At 40.7% G+C, this 21,048-nt stretch overlaps 2 long non-coding RNA genes across 10 annotated transcripts in view; one reads left to right on the plus strand and one right to left on the minus strand.

Annotated features, from left to right (window-relative positions):
- LOC134808815 (uncharacterized) overlaps positions 1-21,048 on the minus strand; it is a 137,436-nt gene that overhangs the window by 35,760 nt on the left and 80,628 nt on the right. The gene's annotated exons all lie outside the window — the stretch shown is intronic.
- On the plus strand, positions 5,726-19,051 carry LOC104002620 (uncharacterized). 9 transcript variants are annotated; one of them, XR_010152616.1, is made up of 6 exons: positions 5,726-6,051; positions 8,239-8,463; positions 11,348-11,466; positions 11,571-11,654; positions 13,900-13,960; positions 16,533-19,051. It is a non-coding gene; the product is annotated as an uncharacterized LOC104002620 (long non-coding RNA). The 9 variants fall into 9 exon arrangements; XR_001710350.4 differs by lacking the exon at positions 11,348-11,466 and adding an exon at positions 12,152-12,231 and having other exon boundaries at positions 5,730-6,051; XR_001710349.3 differs by lacking the exon at positions 11,348-11,466 and having other exon boundaries at positions 5,740-6,051.

Genomic DNA, 21,048 nt, shown 5'->3' on the forward strand with positions numbered 1-21,048 from the left:
GAGGTCCTTTCCATAACATGTGGGAATTATGGGAGTGCAATTCAAGATGAGATTTGGGTGGGGACACAGAGCCAAACCATATCAATTATATAAAATAGACACCTGTACCCTCATATTCATCGCAGCACTATTCACAATAGCAGTCATGGAATCAACCTAAGTATCCATCAGCGGTGGATTGCATAAAGAAAATATGGTACATATACACCATGGAATACTCTGCAGTCATAAAAATAATGAAATCATGTCCTTTGCAGCAACATGGATGGAGCTGGAGGCCATTATCCTGAGTGAAATAATTCAGAAAGAGAAACTCAAATACTACGTGTTCTCACTTATAAGTGGGAGCTAAAAAATGGATTTACATGGACATAAGGATGAAAATAATAGACACTGGGGACCCCAAAAGGAGGAAATGTGGTGAGGAGCAAGGGTTGAAAAATTACCTGTTTGGTACAGCATTCACTATTTGGGTGATGGGTACACTAGAAGCCCAAACTTCACCATTATGCGATATATCCCTGTAACAAACCTGTAGATGTACCCCCTGAATCTAAAATTTGAAAAATAAAGGTAATAATGTTTCATTCTTTATAGAGTCATTATGAAGCTCAAATAAAAGCTTTTAATACCAAACTTACCACACAGTAAGTACTCAGCAAATATTGGCAATTATTTGGGGTGTGCGTGTGTGTGTGTGTGTGTGTGTGTGTGTGAAATAGGAAGCTTGACTAGGATCAGGTGATTTCTGTATTAAATGCTGTCGAGCACTGACAGGTAATATAACCTTTTACAAGCCAAACCATTGGGCTCAAGTACCCAAATTCAGAGCTTTTTCCCCTCAACAGATTTTTTTCTTTTATTGATCAACATATTGTTATTATAAAAGCCCATTTTGACTTTTCCTTACCAGTTGTTCCAATAACAGCTACAGGGTCTCTTTGTGTTTTGAACAAGTCCCCATATCTCCTAGTGCTCCTGATCTCAGTGACCATCAGACAGGGATTTACTCTGATCACAGATGGCTTCATAGGCAAGTGACCCACATCGCTTTATGAAGTCCTGCTCTCAAAAGGGCCTTGCATTTGGCTTAATGCCCTGTTGTTGACACCTTATCTTGAAATTCTTTTTGTATGTTTGGAGGTGTGGGGGAGACGGGGTCTCCATTTGTCACCCAGGCTAGAGTGCAGTGGTACAATCATAGCTTACTGCAGCCTTAATCTCCCAGGCCCAAGTGATCCTCCCACTTCAGCTTCCTAAGTAGCTGGGACTATAGGTGCATGCCACCATACCCAGGTAATTTTTAAAAGTTTTTTTTTTATAGAGATGGGGTCTCAGTATGTTACCTAGGTTGGTCTTGAACTCCTCAGCGCAAGCAATTCTCCTGCTTCTGCTTCCCAAAGTGTTATGATTATGGGTGTAAGCCACCGCACCTGGCCCTTGAAGTGTTTAATAATTTTTAAACAAGGGGCTCTGTGTTTTCATCTTGCTCTGGGACCTGCAACTGATGTTGCTGCTCCTGTATCAGACTTTGGTTTCTGATGCGGTATACTCTTGTTCTGTGAGCCTCCTTAAATCCCACTCCTGGAGTAGGTGTTTGCTTTCCAATCAAGTTAGAAAATTGTTGTGTGATCTCTTTTCTGAATCCTGTGGGAGAATCGCTTTACTATTTTATTCCTATGGGAAAGGCCTAGTGTCCACTTCATTAACCCAACTCTACACACTCTTCACCTCAATCATCTTTGCTGTCTGATATCAAAACCCATTGATGAGACAGATGGTGCAACCTAGTTGTGGGTGATTTGATTAATGTTGTTGTTCATGGTCACATGGGCTGCAGGCACTTAGTGTGCTTTCAGACACTTGGGATCAATTGCCCTCTAGTTAAAACATCAGCCTTGAGACAGTTGTCTGGGAGCCCCAGAAATCATAGCCCTGTCACCTTTGTTGACCTGCCTATGGTGCTATGGTTGCCAAACCCTCTCAGGAACTCAAACATCCCTCTACCAGCTCCTACGCACCATCAGAATGCCCTTTGCCAGTTTTTTTTTTTTTTTTTTGAGACGGAGTCTCACTCTGTTGCCCAGGCTGGAGTGCAATGGCATGATCTCTGCTCACTGCAAGCTCTGCCTCCTGGGTTCATGCCATTCTCCTGCCTCAGCCTCCCAAGTAGCTGGGACTACAGGCACCCACCACCACACCTGGCTATTTTTTGTATTTTTAATAGAGATGGGGTTTCACTGTGTTAGCCAGGATGGCCTCGATCTCCTGACTTCATGATCCGCCTGTCTCGGCCCCCCAAAGTGCTGGGATTACAGGCGTGAGCCACCGCACCTGGCCCCTTTGCCAGTTTTATATCTGCCCTGCGTCGTTTTGGTTTCCCTTCTATTTCTCCTTGTAATGTCAGGCTATGCCCAGTGATTGACAATTATAATTATTCCTCAGAGAGCCTCATATTAACAACAGCCACTGATCTAACTCAGATCATTCCAAACATCTTTATTTCCTATCCTCAAGTAGGACTTTAGCTCCTCCAAGCTTGAATTCTGTACTTGCAAAGGAGAATTAAGACGAGGTTTCAAAATAATAGGTAACCTTCCTCTCTGTATCAGCCCCAAAGCAGAGCCCCCTCTCCTCAGTAGATTTTTTTTTTCTCTTCTTGATCAACATATTATTATTTTAAAAAATCCATTTTGACTTTCCCTTGCCAGAAAAGGCTCTCCAGCCTCCCTGCTGCACAGCAGGAAACTCTTTCAGACTTGCTCAGATTGGTGGGTGGAGGAGACCACAATTATACCCCCTTTCAATGACATGTCTGGGGTTGCAGTGACTCCAGACAAAGAAGCTGAAATGTATGAAAGTTTCTGTGTCTTCAAGACAGAACCTAAAAATACCTGCCTAAGATGCAGGTTGGGAGCTATTTCCAACAACAGGGCTCCAAGGTTTTCCCGCTGAGAGCTTGAGAGCCTCTGAATTCTTTTCAGCAGGCTGTCTAAGCTACCTGGTGATCAGGGGAGTGATGGACAAAGACCAACACGAAGGTTTAGAAGGCTCCCCTAGAAGCACCTTGGCCCCCTGTTTTCACCCTGCTGTGATTGGTGACAGATTTCCTCACGTCTACTCTATGCTATTGTAAATAGCTAAGGACACAGCCCATGCAGAGGGCTGGGTCTTTAGGGATCAGTGTTGATGCCATTGGTCCTATTTCAAAGAGACTTCTCTGTCATAGGGAGAATAAAGAAGAGAGAAATGTGAGTGTGTAGTAAGGGATCTTGGAGATTCTTCAAGTCACTCTTTCACCTGATGCTTGAATTATCTCTAAGGTGGTTCCTCACCCAATCGTCATACAGCCTTTGTTTTCATACTTCCTTTGATGGAGAGCTTACTACCGATGGAGGCATCACATTATTCTATCTTTGGCCACTCCCCTTTAAAACACTCTTCCTTGTTCTTGAGTCAAAATTGACCTGTCTCTAACATCTAATTAGGGGCATGGATAATTCATCTCACTCCTGTTCTACAGTTTAATATGTAGGGACTTGGAAACTTTGCTCACATGTTCCACAGATCTTGTCTGCTGTAGGCCAGTGTCTGTTTCCTTCAAGCTTTCTTTCCGTTACCTTGAGTCTAACCTCATGAGGTCTAACTCTTCTGGAAAATCCACCCAAGACCTTCTCAACTGTGGCACAAAGGTCATACCTTCTGATATGGGCATGTGAGAGGATATTCTGGGAACATTTTAACAGTGCAAATGAAGATGAGGTTTTGCCATGAGACTCAGGGATGAACCCTGTCAACCTGAAATCTTTGAGGCATCCAGAGGTCAGCTGGGCTAACTGAATCTGGTGTTGAAATGCTGAATCTGAAATCCATATCTGGACTGTGCTCAGGAATGTCTCTTAGCATTTTGTGATGTGCAAGGTCAGCTCCTGGTTCCAGGAAAACTCTTTGTGTGACAGTGGTAGTGCTCTTCTTCCAGAAGGGTGAGGGAGAGTCTCCTGATTGGCTGAGCAACTTGAGAGAACAGAAACATTTGTTAAAGGGAGAGCGGAGAGAATCATAGTTGTGGAGGGCTCTTTCTTTCTTTCTCTCTTTCTTTTTTTCTTTCTTTGTGTCATCATATTATTATCTGTCTGTCTGTCTTTCTTTTCCTTCCTTCCTCCCTCTCTCTCTTTCTTTATTTCTGTCTGCCTGCCTTTCTTTTCCTTCCTTCCATCCTTCCTCTCTCTCTCTTTCTTTCTTTCTTTTCTTTTTCCCATTTTTTCTTTGTTTCTTTTCTTTCTTTCTTTCTTGACAGAGTCTCCAAGGCTGAAGTGCAGTGGCTCAATCTTGACTCACTGCAGCCTCAACCTCCCTAGGCTCAGTTGATCCTCCCACCTCAGCCTTCTGAGTAGCTGGGACTACAGGCATGCGCCACCATGGCCAGCTAATTATTGTATTTTTTGTAGAGACAGGATTTTGCCATGTTGCCCAGGCTGGTCTCTATCTCTTGGGCTCAAGTGATTTTCCCACCTAGGCATCTCAAAGTGTTGGGATTACAGGCATGAGCCTCTGTGCCCAGCCTGCCTGCTTGCTTGATTGCCTGCTTGCTTGCTTTCTTTTTTCTTTCTTTCTTTCTTTCTTTCTTTCTTTTCTTTCTTTCCTTCCTTCCTTCTTTCTTTCCCTCCCTCCCTCTCCTTCCTTCCTTCCTTCCTTTCTTTCTTTCCTTCTTTTCTTCTTTCCTTCCTTCCTTCCTTCCTTCCTTCCTTCCTTCCTTTCTTTCTTTCTTTCTTTCTTTCTTTCTTTCTTTCTTTCTTTCTTTCTTCCTCTCTCTCTCTTTTTTCTTTCCTTCTTTCTTTCTTTCTGACAGAGTCTCACTCTACCACCCAGGCTGGAGTACAGTGGTGTGATCTTGGCTCACTGCAGCCTCTGCCTCCCAGGTTCAACAATTCTCCTGCCTCAGCCTCCCGAGTAGCTGGGATTACAGGGGTGCACCACCATGCCTGGCTAATTTTTGTATTTTTAGTAGAGATGGGGTTTCATCATGTTGGCCAGGCTGGTCTCTAACTCCTGACCTCAGGTGATACACCAGCCTCAGCCTCCCAAAGTGCTGACATTACGGGCATGAGCCACTGCGTCCAGGGCCTTCATTATTTCTTGAAAAGGATATAAAATACCTGCATGAGCCACATTGTAAAGAAGGGGAGATAATTGCACCAAAAACCTGGACTAAAGAAAACCATATAGTTTTGCGTAAGAATAATTTCCTTTTTTATTTTTTGTGAACTTTTCTTTTTAAAAAATACTTTTTAATTCAAAAGTTTTCAAATCCACAGTAAGGTTGAAAATGTAATATAATAAATGACCATATATCTTCATCTAGAGTCACCAGTTGTTACCATCTTACTATAAACTACATCTCTTCTTTACATACACACACTCTCTCTCTTTCTGTCTCCAAAAATAATTAGTAGACATCATGATATGTCCCTCCCATTAAATACTTTATCTGGCATCACCCAAGGAGAAGGACATTCTCCTCCTCAACCAGAACACCATTATCAAAGCTAAGAAAATCATTAATTCAATAATGTCGTCAACATACATTCCTTATTCAAGTTTCAACATTTTCCAAAGAAAGTTTTTTGGGTTTTTTTTTAATCCTGGTTTAATCAAATTCCTTGCATTTCATTGATTGTTACGTGTTTTTGTTTCTCCCAATCCAGACAAATCCCACCACTTCCCTTTGGTTTTCAGCACATTGTGTCCTTTGAAAAGCCCTAGCCAGGGTTTTGCAGAACAAGCCACATTCTGGATTTGTCTGGCCATTTTCTGCCAGTTAGATTCAGGTTAAACATTTCTTTTGCAAGAACACAGTTCCCTCCCACAGCATCACACCAGGAATGTTATTGGTTTCCTTTTTTTAAGAACCTCTTAATGCCTGCTCTTCCCTGTCCCACCAGCACAACAGCAGCAATGACCACGAAACCCACAACACAGCACCCATTTAGAAGATGAGAGAAGATGGTTCTTCGTGGGCAATCCCAATAGAATTGAGAAGATTTTGAAAAGGTGGTAAATAAGGTGACTCTAAATGGGTTGTAAAAAGTATGTATTTACCGACAGAGTAGCTCCAAATTATCTGATCTGATTTTTAGTTACACTTAAGGGTAAAAAAAGAATGGACTTGGGTATTTTACATGTAACATCAGATGTCTTGTAAAAATCTAATGTCTTAGAGATTTTGAGTAAAACTGAAATGTCCTTATGATTAATGAACTGTCCATATGACTGTGGCAACTGGTTGCCATCAGCTCCTCAGTCTTCCTCAACATCTCCCCAGCTATTCTGGAGACTCTTAGGGCAGGTGGTGTCTACCAGGTGCTTTAGAATGACTCTAGTCATGGGCTTTCACTCTGAACCTCTTGTCAAGCCTTGGCCACAGCTGCCCCTATAAGGACCCCACTGCCTGAGCTTCCTGCCCTCAGTCGTGCACTCTGCAATCTGTTCTCTGAATCAACCCCATCAATGATGGACCTTTCAAAGTCTCTCAGGAGTATAGTTCTTTTTTTTTTGAGATAGAGTCTCACTTTGTTGCCCAGGCTGGAGTGCAGTGGCACAATCTCGGCTCACTGCAACCTCTGCTTCCCGGGTTCAAGCAATTCCCCTCCCTCAGCCTCCCAAATAGCTGGGACTACAGGCGCCTGCCACCACGTCCAGCTAATTTTTGTATTTTTAGTAGAGACAAGGCTTCACCATATTGTTCAGGCTGGTCTCGAACTCCTGATTTAAGGTGATCCACCCACCTCAGCCTCCTGAAGTGCTGGGATTATAGGCATGAGCCACCGCACCTGGTCAGGAATATAGTTCTTGTTTTTAACCATCCTGCTCAAAATTAGGGTTCAAAATCAGCTCTTAACCCTCAGGGCTCAAAATCAGCTCTTTGGGGCATATAAGTATGGGAGGAGGGTGAGGCTGGTGTTATAAATTCAGAAGTCTTGCTGTCTTTCTCCACTTTCATTGTGTTCCCGTTTTCACTAATTCCTGTACCCAGAGTTTCTCTTTCCTCCAATAGCACATTATCTTCTCCCCATTAAAGCCTCTCATAGACATCACATACAGTAGCTACTTGGAGGGCAGGGTCTTACTCACCTGTGGCCTAAGCTCACCTTCAATACAACCAACACAATCTAATCAAGACCAGTATTCTGTTATGTGTGTTTTATTAGAAACCATTTCTTCAGGATATATATATCCATTTCTCTATAGATATAGACATAGTTATTACATAGGTGTAAATTAAAAGATATATTTAAAATACAAATACATGTTTTAGAATTTTATGGCCAAATATATTTGGGCATCATTGTGTTAAACACAATTGAATACATTTTTCTGTTGTTGCAGATGCTTTAACAGAATAGTGTGCATTGTGAATCTCCAAGAAAGGGTTATTGTTGCAGCATTTCTCTACTTACTGGAACAAGAACCCTTATTTCTTGGAGGAGCTTATAGAACTACTGTCACTCCAAACCTGCTTGGGAGCATCACTTGCTTTAGGAGTTGTACTTATAGAGGATTTCTTTAACGAGGTCTAGCTGGGACTAGGTATGTTTTAGTGTCTTGTGCCAACTGGCTGATTTTGGAAGCTAAAAGAAGAATTAGCAGGAGGGCGAATTGTCTTTTATTTAGAGTTTAAAAACAGCTCCAGGGCATGTTTACCCAATAGGTTCTGCCCTACTAGTCATTAGGAAAGAAAACTTATTGTACTTTGTGTGTTTTTATTTTGTGATCTTTCCCTAAAGAGCCAAGAGAGATCTCTGTCATTCTATCAAAGATATGATAAAGTCTCTCTCGATTTCACCCCTTGGTTCACCATTCCTTATGGGCATCATCTATGTGAGAGACACTAAGCCCAGCTCTACGGAGGTTATGAAGGGAACAAGTCTTGTTTTCTCCTCGCAATGTTGTAATTGAAGTATAAATAGAAGCATAATTCGGGAATTACTACTTGTCCTTTCTCATCAATCACCACTCTTTAAGCGTGCCACTGGGATAATTCTAAAAGTGCTAAGTCCTTCCTCTCAATTCCTTCCCTGACAATATCTGAAAGGGTTTTAGGAAGTATAGTAACATTTGAGTTGTATGCAAATTTCCTCTGCAGGAAAACATGGAGACGGTGGCTGGGGTATCGGTTGCACACAGTCTAAACATTCCCTGCAGTCTTAATTAACCACATTTGCTTTCCTCTTGCTTCAGGCTGAGTCAGCCCAACCACCACTGAAGCCAGTTACCAGCCTGTGTGATCACGTGATGTGTGACTACATCTTGGCCTGTGATAAACGATCGTGTCTCTTGACCCACAGGAGTTTGTAACATTCTTTTAGTGTATACTGAGTCATTACTATTGCACTGAACCAAAGTAAATGAATGTCTACTGCCATTGTCATAGAAAAAGAGGAAAGAAGGAAGGAAGGAAGGAAGGTAGGATCCTCTGCTCTATGTAAACTCCCCTGATCCTCCCAGGCGCAACTGAAGGATTTGTGCTTTCACAAAGCTTTGCGTAGACCTGCGCCTGGTTGTGCATTCTTTTCAGTCAGTCACTGTGGTAAGGTAGTAATTGCATGCCTGGGTTTAAATAATGATTCAACCCTTATCAATTGGCCATGTGAATCCAGGCAAACTATTTAAACTTTGTAAACTTCTCTTGCTAAGCCCTTAACTTTGTACTGGCCTAGCCCTAACTACTCTACACATATTAACTCATTGTATCCTTTTGACAATGTTATAGGATGGTACTTCATTAACCCCAATTTACAACCAAGGCCAAGTAACGTCTCCAGGGTTGATGGGTGCATTTCCTTGTGAGGGTGAAATGAGATAGATAATCAGTGTAAAACCCTTCTTAGCACAGTGCTTGGTCCATAGTTAGCACACCAAATTATAATTTTCATTCATTAGTTTTTAAGATAAAGTTTACATAATATTATAATGTGTTAGGCGTTATTCTAAATGTTTTAGACATATAATCTCATTCAACTCTATGAAGTAGGTATAGTTTTCATGTCCATTTCATAGATGAGGAAAGTGAGGCACAGACAGGTAAGAGATCTGCCCAAGGTCACACAGCTGTTTAGTGGTGGAGACTAAATTGCATCTCAGAAAGCCTGGCTCAGAGATCGCACTCTTAGTCTTTATAATAAACGATCACTAATATTGTTGTTTGTTTAAGTGTCTGTAGGCACCCATTTGCCCATGACTTTGGACAGGGACTGTTTCACAGTTTGTAATTTCTGCAAGCCTATAGCCCCACCCAATCCCTGCCACCTCCCACTACCTCCACACACAGAACTGGGAGGTTCTGGGTGAATTTGTTGTCGAATACATACACATGCTAATAGTAACATATGATTTGATGAAGAAATTATTAGAAAACTCGTAGAGGTGGTAAATGTGAAATTTGTGCTTGAAATGAGAAAGCAAGTTAAGGAGGTACTGCTAAGCACAATTTCAGTGAAATGCATGCAGGAATTCCTGGGCAAGAAAGTCACCGACTCCTGCTGAATCTTGGATAGAATGTTTTCTCCAGTGTATAGGAGAAACTGAGTAAGTTTAGCTCCTTTATTACATGACCTGCTCATGTGTATCTACACTGACAACAAACACTTGAGCTCTTACCATTAGCCAGATACTAAGTTAAACCCCTTACTTGCTTTCATAGATACTATAAGTATCTAATTTAATCCTTTTGACAGTCAGAGGAAGGAGGTCCTAACAGTATCCCTATTTTACAGATAAGTAAACTGAGTCATGGGGCCAATAGACTGAAGGTCACTTACTAGTTAGGTTTTTTTTTTTTTTTTTTTTGAGACAGAGTTTTGCTCTGTCACCCAGGCTGGAGTGCAGTGGCATGATCTCAGCTCACTGTAACCTCTTTCTCCCAGGTTCAAGTGATTCTCCTGCCTCAGCCTCCTGAGTAGCTGGGACTGCAGGTGCACGCCACCACACCCGGCTAATTTTTTACATTTTTAGTAGAGATGGGGTTTCGCCATGTTGGCCAGGCTGGTCTTGTCTCGAAACTCCTGACGTCAAGTGATCCGCCTGCCTCAGCCTCCCAAAGTGCTGGGGTGACAGGCGTTGAGCCACGGTGCCCGGCCAATTAGGATTTGAATCTACATCTTCAGTAGTAGAGCTCCTCTTACTGTTAAAATGGGAGCAATTCCAGGGGTCAGTGAAGTGAGGGACAAATTTCTGATAGTTTTGGTGAGTCCTAGAGTCTTGCTGGGTGCGCATCTCTTCTTGACAATGTTTCTCAGTTGTTGACGTCCAGCCCTCTGGTCTATGGAGTGCAGCCAAGAAAAGGAACTCAGGGTAGAGAGAGAGCCCTAATGGCAAGGTACTGTTTGCTTCTGAAAGCTGTTACTAAATACAATAGCTATTGAATGCACAGAACATCTTTGGTGTAAATACTGACTGAGACTGAGAAAGATGTCTAAATTTACAGTACCCAAATCAGTTGTATGGCTTTACTCTAAAATCCTCCATATTATAATTTTTCTTAGTTTCTCCTTGGATTTTAACGCTCAGAAATCTACCATCATGTTGAGATAGTGGTACAGACCATGCCATAAAAATTGTCTTTGATGCCAACGGCAGACAAATATGACTGTTTTTATTGGAGGGGGAGGGAAAATTGGCATCAGTTAGGAAGTCACTGTGTGTTCACTATCAATGACTTCAGTTCCCTCTGGTTGGCTGCTTCACAAATCCCCAAGCTCCATGAAACAACATAAAAAACAATAAAAGGAAAAAAAAAGCAAGCACAGGGTGATAAAAAGGCATCCAGAAAGATTTTCATAAATGCAACAGTACTTTAACAAAAAAAGCAATTTCATGTCTACTCCAGGTAGACACATAAAATCTTATGAACAAGTACAAAGTCTCATTCATGCGGCTTTCTTGAAGATTCTTTTAAAAATTTTAAAGGAAAGGAGTTGGATTGGAGGAAAGGGGGAGAAAATGACTTTTGGGGCCATATGAGTTTGGAAATCAGGGAAAAGATTCTTTACATCTTCCCTCTTTAAAGTGTTGTGAGTCTTGAAGCTCCCAACATTAGTGGTGTCTAGACGGAGGTTGCCTTGTCACGGGGCTCATTAGTATTCATCATTAATTCATATTTTCAAAGCAACAAAGGAGAAAACAGTAGTAGGAAGAATAAGAAAATGTCAAATCCTGGGAGTAACATTTCAGTGCAGTGTTGCAACTAAGGTTAGCGGAGGTTGTGCTGTTTAAAAAGTCAATCCAAACACAGGGAACAGAAGCAAGCACACTCTCTCTTTCCCACTTAATGCCAAATGCATTCTCCTAGGTCCCAGCCTGTCTCTTCCTATCTGGAAGCTTCCTTGCATCCCAGCCTCACCAACCAAGTCTCTGAGTCCCCGTTGAGAAGCCTCATTTGGTAGTCATGACTGCATACATTTATGAAGTGTACGTTTGTGCCAGGTGCAGTGCTTAGGGATTTACGAGGATTATCTCATTTCACTTCACAACAACCCTATGAGGTCATGGCCACATTATCCCTTATTTTACAGGCAAGGTAACTGAAGACAAAAAGGGGACGTGCCTGGCCTGGGGTCACCCAGCTGGTAAATGTCATGGCTGAGACTCAAACCCAGGTAATCTGGCTCTAGAGGCTGTGTGCATTAGTTGGGGACATCTACCCTAAAGAGGACATTGCTCCTCCGGCCCCAGAGACTTCCCTTCTGAAGGCTCATTCACACCCACCCTCTTCTCCTGCTTGACATGAGCTGGTTTGGATTTTTGGTTATCAGAGTATAGATTGAAAAAATACCATATATTTAGCATCATGTTTCATGGAGCCTCCTATCCTCACCATGGAGGTGGAAAATAACTTAGCCCAGTGAGGTTTTTCCTCCTACAAATATGATAATTCTCTACTTTCCTTGATGAGTGGCTATATGTAAGCTTAATATTAATATATAAGAAGCTGTATTTTCAACTACCTTTTTATAAAGTATACATAGTAGTAGGATATATGTGTTCTCTATTTTTTTTGTCGATTCTTATACTAGTATATATTTCCACTACTCCTAACACCATTACTCGTAACAGTTTTTCTTTACTTTTCCCATTCTCTTATTCTTCATTTTAGCAAGTGCCAGCAAACTTTCCTTGGGTGCTTATAACATGTTAGGCTCCAGGCTAAGAACTGAGAGTACAAGGATAAAAAGGGTAAGATCCGTGTATTCAGTGGGGGTTTCCCAGACATGGGAATTGAAAGTTATCACAGAAAATAATAGCTAACATGTATTGACACTATTTGCCATTCTGACACATACTGCATATGTGTCTGTTCTTAATCTTTGGTTAGTTACTACTATGTCCATTTTACAGATGAAAAAACCAAGGAATAGAGAGGCTAAATCACTTGCCTGCAGACTCGTAGCTAGCAAGAAGGCAGCTAGTATTGTAGACTGAGGAATCTTGCTACAGGGTCTGGGCTCCTAACCAGTCTGCTTCAAAAGTAAATTACACAGACTGGGTATGGTGGCTTACATCTGTAATCCCAGCACTTTTGGAGGCCAAGGTGGGAAGATCACTTGAGGTCAGGAATTCAAGACCAGCCTGGCCAACATGGTGAAACCCCATTTCTACTAAAAATACAGAAATTAGCTGGGTGTGGTGGTGCACACCTGTAACCCCAGCTACTCAGGAGGCTGAGGCATGAGAGTCGCTTGAACCCAGGAGACAGAAGTGGGAGCGAGCTGAGATCTCACCACTGCACTTCAGCCTGGGGGACAGAGTGATTGCCTGTATCCAAAAAAAAAAAAAAAAAAAAAAAGTAAACTACACAATTATATTTAGCGAAGAGATCACTGGACTCTGCCTGCATGGCCCAGACACAGATGGAGGTTGATATGTGAACTGGGGCTTGAGGCATAAAGGATAAGTAGAAGTTAACCAGGCAGGCTGGATGCGGTGGCTCATGCCTGTAATTCCAGCACTTTGGGAGGCCAAGGCAGGCAGATCACCTAAGGTCAGGAGTTTGAGACCAGCCTGGCCAACCAACGTGGTGAAACCTCATCTCTACTAAAAATACAAAATTAGCCCGGTGTGGTGGTGTCACCTGTAGTCCGTGCTACTCGGGAGGCTGAGGGGGAAGAATTGCTTGAATCCAGGAGACAGAGGTTGCAGTAAGCCAAGATTGTGCCACTGTACTCCAGCCTGGGTGGCAGAGCGAGACTCCTTCACAAAAAAAAAAAAAAAAAAAAAAAAAAAAAAAAGAGTTAACCAGGCAGAGAAAATAGCATATTGCCTGGCAGGGAATACAGTCCCTGTAAGGGCACAGGGGTCTGAGAAAACAATGTAGGTAAATAATTTACAGAGGTTGAATATAGAATGAGGAGAGTGTGGCGGCGTAAGACTGCATGAGGTAAGGATAGACAAAGCATGTTGTCATTTACATAGAAAAGTGACTGGACTATTTTGTGGGTAAAGGGAGTTATAGAAGGCCCTATGCAGGAATGTGCACTCACTCAATTCTGATTAGAACATAATCTCCATGGTTCAAAATGCAAATGAAATCAGGGATGTCAATCCTTTCAGGAAATCTTTTCTGGTATTAGTTTTTATTCTTTGAGTATATTTTTTCTTTACTTATTTTGGGAAATGTCTGAGTCTATAAGAAGTAGAGTATAGTTGAGAAATACAAATCTGCTTTAGGTTGTCAGTCTAAACAACATTTTGTACTGTCTAAGCCTGTAGGAATTAGTGCAGATGGAATAAGAGATGAGGTTAGTTGTGACCTGAGTACAGAAAACAGCCTGGAAGGTTATAGGTCCCAATAATCCCTTGAAATGTGCTTTTAAAGAAAATAATGTGTATCTCTTTCTCTTACAGATAAAGTGTAGCCAAAAGACAAACAAACCTGCTTAACTGAAGATGATCAGTTAGGATACAGGTAATTGAGGCCACACTGGACATACTGGTGGTGAAACAATTTATCCTGTTGTTTTAAGGTCTTTGATTTGATCTCCATGTGGATCTGTTAGTTTCAGCTAAGAGTTTTCATCTGTTGAGCCAACTCTGATTGATTTGTAGTATGTGTTTTGAGAAGTCTTCTGAGGCTTTGCCTAGGGTCAATGAGGAAGACTGCTGTAATCCACTAGTGATGTCTGCAGAGGTCATAGGCAGGGTTAGTGGTAGCACATTTGCTAAGTGATTTGTATCCCTGGTCAAAACGAACTCTGATGCAAGGTTATAGATATTTGGTGTCCTATTTTAACAGTGACCTCAAAATTTGGAGTTGGTAGAGGGGGAAAAGTAATGATGCTGCGTGGATGGTTCCCTAACACTGCCTCAGTACAGGGAACCAAACCAATGTCCATGTTCAACCCACGGTAGCACAATATGTCCACACTCATAGACAACCATGCACTGTATAATGATATTTTGGTCAATGATGGACCAAATATATGGTGGTGGTCCCATAAGATTATAATTCTGTATTTTTACTGCACCTTTTCTACGTTTAGATGTGTTTAGAGTGACAAATACTATTGTGTTACAACTTCCTACAGTATTCAGCACAGTAACATGCTGTACAGGTTTGCAGCCTAGGAGTAATAGGCTATACTATATAGCTTAGGTGTGTAATAGGCTACAACATTTAGGTTTGTGTAAGTGCACTCTACGACGTTTGCAGATGAGAGAGCCTAACAGCACATTTCTCAGAACGTATTCCCACCCCCCGTAGTTAAGCAATGCATGATTGTAATTGTACAACAGATACTAGTATTGTGAGTTAACAGCCCCCGCATGTATAAATACAGAGGGACATGGTTAAAACAATTCTGCTCAGTTAGCACAATTCGCTGAACTAGACTTTAAAACAAAATCTAATTTTAAACAGTACTCCAGTTTTCAGGATATAGCCTATTTGTTCTATGTAGCTTAAGAGGCTTACAATGTGTTTGCATCTGAAACAGGTGAAATTACTATGGGAAATTTCCTTATGGCTGTTACATAACCAGGGTCCTACTGTCAAAAGGCTGCATGGATGGCCTCTGAGTAGCAGAGCTGAAATAAAACATTTTATAATTAGTGCATGATTCTAACAAAGGTAGATGTTAAGAATATGCTTGGGTGTTAAGGGGAAAATGATTTTTTTTTCTAGTTTATTTTGTAATTCCTAGGTTCACTCTAAGCTTTAGGTCTAAGTGAATGAAGGACAAATTCTTAAAACATAACATTTGCCTGTATTATTGCTGATTTTATCACCAGACTATAAGCTTTTCTTCTGAGAGATTTTGATTTATACACCCACCTGAATGGCATGTAATATGATTACTACCACATCACATACAATTTTCTTGCAATTTCATGTTAGGGTGGTGACAAGAAAATCAAACCTACAAACAAATGGAAAACGCTTTGCCTTCTGAGAAGTTTCAGGCAGGAGCAGAGGAGAGATTTAGTGGGAAAACGAACCTAGCAAAACACATTTTAAAATAGAATGGTAGGCAAGTTTATCAATTCAATTTACTTTGAGTCTAATTTTTTTTGTGTTGGCAAAAATCCTGCCCAAGGCAATGTGAGAAAGAAGAGAGGGGGAGAGAGAGAGTAAGAGAGAGGGAAAGAAAGAGAAGGGAGGAAGGAAAGGCGGAAGAGAGAAAAAGAAAAAAGAGGGAGGAAGGAAGGAAGAAAGGAAGGAAAGAAGGAAGAGAGGATGGAAGGAAGGGAGGGAGGGAAGTCCAAATGGGAAATATCAGATTGAATGTAACAAAGCTATCAATATTTGACAGATTTTGACCTACAAAAAAGACGTCTTCATATGTTTCAGCCTAACAGTACTTAGTGACTTCCAAGCAGTTGGATTTAGGACATTTGCACGGACCCATCTGTGTTAACTGGCTCGGAGTCCAAGCCATGTGCAGACCGGTCTTTCCCTAATTGCATAAAGATTTTTGTATTGAGCACCTTTGAAAATAGCTCTGGCTTCCCAAGGGGCATCTTTTCTTGGTGCCTGTGACCTCTAAAGAGAAACACAAATCACAGGCAGAGAAGTAGCTGTTTAAACATCCTTTGATTTCCCCTCGTCATTTAGTAAATGCATTAAATTAAGCTGCAGATGTTTTGCTGTCAACACAACGCTGTATTATGGTGTGTTATTTTCCTGATAGAAACATTTTATATACTGTAAATAAACACAGTTTTGTTAATTAGTTAATGAATTATTTTTTAATGCTCCATTACGCTTTAGGGAAAAAATAGCTCAAGCTATTGAAAGTTCTCATTTTTAATAAACAGACCTTGTGGTAAATATAGAATGCCTAATATCTGGCGAAATGGTAGCACTTGCAGGAATAATTATGGCACCAGCTCTCAGTTTTAAGTTATTATGTGCTGCTTAGAGTATTTTAGGCTTGGATTAAGGTTTGTTAGAAATGCCCAGGATTTACCATAACATCTTGAAGGGAGGGAGATACTAGGGGTGTGCTTATTTATTTTATATTTTATTTTTCTTGCAACAGGGAGGTGTTTTAAACAAATGGCAGACAAATTGAGAAATCTGTACTTCAAGTCCAACTCATCCTGAGAAATGCCAGAATTTTAGCAACAAAACAAACCCGCAAGTCTTCTTCGTTCTTGAGAGTCATGCCGTTTTCCACCAAACAAGGACGAAAGGCTCTTTGCTTGTGGAGTGTCTCAGTCTAGCAGTAGATTGGAAAAATGTCCAAGCAGGGGACTCGAGTTCTCTCCCGGATGAGTTCATTTCAATAGTCACTGTGTTTCATCGGATGCAGCTGGTTACATTTTTAATAGGCAGATGGCTAATTTTACAGTTCCAAGCCAATCTCTCATTGGACAACATCCAGAAAGCCCGTGGTAGGGTGATGCCCAGCAGAAAGTTCAACAGGACACTTGGGGGGAACATATGCTAATGTCAGCCCTTTTACTTAAATGTCTTTAAAAAGAATATTCAGTGCTAAGCTGAGGGATTTTCACAGACTCAAGCCTAACACCAGATGGGTGGCCAGCTATGAAGTCCTTAGGGCCTGAGCAAATGCTCTTAATCTGGCTTGGATGGTCGGAGAATCAAATAGCACCAAACCGGTAATCTCTGAGTGATTTTTAAAAATGACAAAGGTGTATGCACTTGCAGAAATGACCAGGCTAACTAGAGAAGCGAGTTTCTCTTAATAGAAGCCCATGGCGTTACTAAAGCCCTGTGGTCCTATGATTACCTCGGCATCCCGACCTCCGTTTTGGGTGCCCCTCCCCATCTGACCTTTATGGAGTTACACGAATGAATGTCCGTTTACCTCCCCCCAGGTGACAGCCCCTCGCCTCCAGGGTCAGAGAGGGCGGAATGTCTGTTGCAGTTAAGCATCCTTATTTTTAAACTGTTTGGAAATCTCTCTCTCCAAGGAGATGGCTATTTAGACATCTTAATTAAAAGGGAATTTGGAAATATCTCCCGTTTTGCAGCGCATGTAATCAAGCATTTCTTTTTCTCTGCAGAAGGACTTTGGTTGCCTCTTCACAAAAGGCTTTGAAATGTCCTAAAACAATCCCCCGCAGCTCGGGGTGGGGGTAGGGGCGGGAGAGAGAGAGAGAGAGAGAGAGAGAGAGAGAGAGAGAAAAAAAAAAAAAACCAAAGCAAAAAACAACAAACATTTTCTGGGAGGTGATAAAAGTCTTGGATGCAAAGTATCCTTATTTTATCCCATGTGATGAATTGCCATAGGGTGGCTGGAAAACTCTTTAAGAACCCCAAGGGCAAATGCCGTTGTTTAAATGAGGCAAATGTTGTTTACCTCTAAGCAAAATAAAAGCTAAGGATCAGAAGAAAGAGGGGATCAAAAGATCTTTCTCCAAACAGATTTATAAAAGAGAGTGATTTTTAAATGATTTCAACTCCTACTTTATAAAAATATTTTATGAGGCACTTTTCTGAAAATAACATGCTTCTGAAGAGTTTTCCTCCCCAAATCGCTTCCTGAAAATGGTGGCATTACTTTCATGCAGTACAATTGCCTACACAAGACCTTATTTAAAACAATGCAAAAGAAATTTGACAAAGCTAGTAACTCTGCACAAGGAAACTGGGCTTTTTTTTTTTTTGCCGGGAAAATAACCTTCAAACCTCAAACTAAATCTGAAACTGCTTCTATCAAATTTTTCTTTCAAGAACCTGGAAAGCGGTTCATTTTGTTTTTTCGAGCAGATTGTGAAAAGAGTTTTCTTGCAGAGTTTTTGTTTTATAATCAAAATAATTCGAGGGAAGTGACAGGACTTTTCCTTTGAGATTTTTTTTTTTTTTCTGGACAAAATCTAATAGAGGGAGAGAGAGAAAAAAATCTAACCAAATCCAAGACTTGCAGACAAAAGTTACACACAATCAGAAAACCCTCAAAGATAGGTATAAATTATTCTGTCACTAAATTAAAGTATTGGTAGAAGAAAAGTCTTAAAAATGTAAAATGAGTACTAGCCAAATACCTTCACAGTTAATGGAATTATGGAAACTTCTCTCTGGTGTGAATACCCCCAAACACATTTTAGATTTATTTTTAAAGTGTAGTTTAAAGAAACTTTATACGATTAAAAAAAAAAAAAAAACTTTGAAAGGAAAAGAGCCAAAAGAAAAGCAGAAATTAGGGCAGTTTTTAAACTACAAGCCAACTGTTTGCTCTACTTTGCTTTATTTATTAGTTCTCAAGGTATTTAAAACTTGAGCATTAAAACTGCAGAATAATTTGCAAATGAATGCAGTTGCAGTTGTGAAAATATAACTCACAGCTGAATGTGGGTTATTCAGACAAATGGCTGCTTTGTTCGAGGAGGGGAAGTAAAGTTCTGTGTTAATTTATTACAAACTGCAGCATTTCATCCCTGATGTCCAGGCAACAATGTTTTTTATTTCAAGTAATTTATAAGCACTTCCCAGAGCACTTAGCCGTGATGTCCTTGGCTGTTTTGCTCCCAGAGACGGAGTGTATATGTATTTACTGTGGGAATTTGTTTTTAATAAAACTGTTGTAAGGCATTTTTATTCCTTTGCTTTGTTACATTAAAAACATTCACTGCATAAGTAATGTATTTTATTCCAAGTTGAAAGGCAGCAGATCACAGCCGGCAACTGTATTGGGGGGTAGAGAATAATGACGAGAAAAGTAATGTTTAAAGCGAACCAGACCCTTTTCTGAGTTGCTCTAGGTGTCTCTTTGCCTCTGCATTTAAGGGAAGCAGCAATTAGATGACCAAGGGCCCAGGAAAAGTATCTAGGAGGTCCCAGGATGCAGGCAATCGGAGAATGGAGAATCAAATAGAGAAGGGCAGACTAAGGTGCAGCGAATGTGTGTTTGTGTGCTCCCGTGCATGTGTGCATAAACATGCACACGTGTGTGTGATCAATGTTACCAATTCTGATAAGTTTTCATGATTCCCCTGTATCTCCCAGAGTCAGTTCACGACCCTAGATAATCCAAAATTGACCTTTATTTCAATGTTTAAGGAAAACAGATGCCTTTGTATGTACACATAGACAATTTTAAAAATCAGATTGTGTGTGGTAGGAAGAAATTGTGGCAAGTTTTCAACTTTCAATGAGAGAATTGTGGAGTGATCTAAAAGTTTCAAGGGTCCTGTCCCAAGGGTAGCTGTTCTGCTGATGCCAAGAGTCTTTCTGGGGATCCCAGCATTTCAGTGGCCTTTAACCATTTTTCTTTATCAAGGGGGATGAGTTGGTTAAAGTCATAGCTCATTTGTCAACCTATTTTATTGATCTATCGTCTATCTATCTATCTATCTATCTAATCTCTCAAGCAGCTTTATCATCCTTAAAACTTAGGGAGAAGATAATTTGTGCTGGTCCTAACAGCTGATGCTGTAGGAAGTTGATAGATAATTTCCATATGGATGTGTTTGCAAAAACAGAAATGTACTATCTTTTACCAGCAAAATATACCAGCAAAAACAGAAATGTACTATCTTTAACACGCATCACACAGTGCTTTACACGTGAACACAGTTGATGCAATCTTGTGCTCCAATGGCAAAGATTGTAACAGGCCTTGCAGCCTACTGAAGTATTAGGAGTTATATAAAATAGAGCCTCATAATTATCTAGACACATTTGAGAAGTTCCTTATAATTTGAAAATTGCTTTGACTTTTAAAAAGAAATTTGATGAGCAATTACTCTATAATAATAGATTTTTAAACTTATTATTAAAAAAAATAACGAGAGAAGTGTTTGAACAAATTACCTTTAAGAGAATGTAGCTTTTTGTTGTTGTTGTTCCTCTGGCCACTAACTTTTCCAGAAGTGAGAAGTAAATTAAAATACAGATTGCTGTGTTAATTAACCATAAAAATAATATTTATTATTTGTAAAAGGGCCATGAAAATAAGCACTGGCCTGTGAGCCAGGGAATCGAAAGAAATTAGGAAGCAGATCTAATAAGAATCAGACCTTTGTGTTTAACACAGTATTTCTCTTCTCATCCAGTAACAATCCCTAATGGAGAAGAATTGATAAATACTTTCTCCTGTTTCTTTATTTAAAAATCAACTTTTTTTTTTTTTTTTAAGACCAGCTCCATGAAGCTTTCGTGACTTTATTCATCTTTTCTGACTCCTAGGCTGGGGAGCATATGTGTGCATATATGTAAACTTTCAGGGCTGGGAAGGCCTTTAAGGATCACAAGGCAGTCCTTCCTCTAGGCCTTGATTGTCTCATGTGAAAGTGGGTAGGTTACCTTGGGAAGAAGGAGGAATGGGCATTGGGAATTCCCGCAGAACATGAGTGTGGAATAGAGCTGGGCTGGGCTCAGGAGATAGATCCAGGCTAGATGGAGATCTGCACATCCTGAGGTTCTTGCAGGGCCCATCCCACAGCCTTGCCTCTGGAGCTTCTAACAGCTTGGGTCCCTTGGATAAAATGGGAGTCATGTGTTTTTCCCTTAGTGAAGAAATCAACTTAAGAACTGGTAATATGAAAATAATGTGCACAGTTTTTTTTAAAAAAATGAGAGAGAGAAGC

The sequence above is a fragment of the Pan troglodytes genome, chromosome 18 (assembly GCF_028858775.2).
Source record: "Pan troglodytes isolate AG18354 chromosome 18, NHGRI_mPanTro3-v2.0_pri, whole genome shotgun sequence".
Taxonomy (NCBI): Eukaryota; Metazoa; Chordata; class Mammalia; order Primates; family Hominidae; genus Pan; species Pan troglodytes.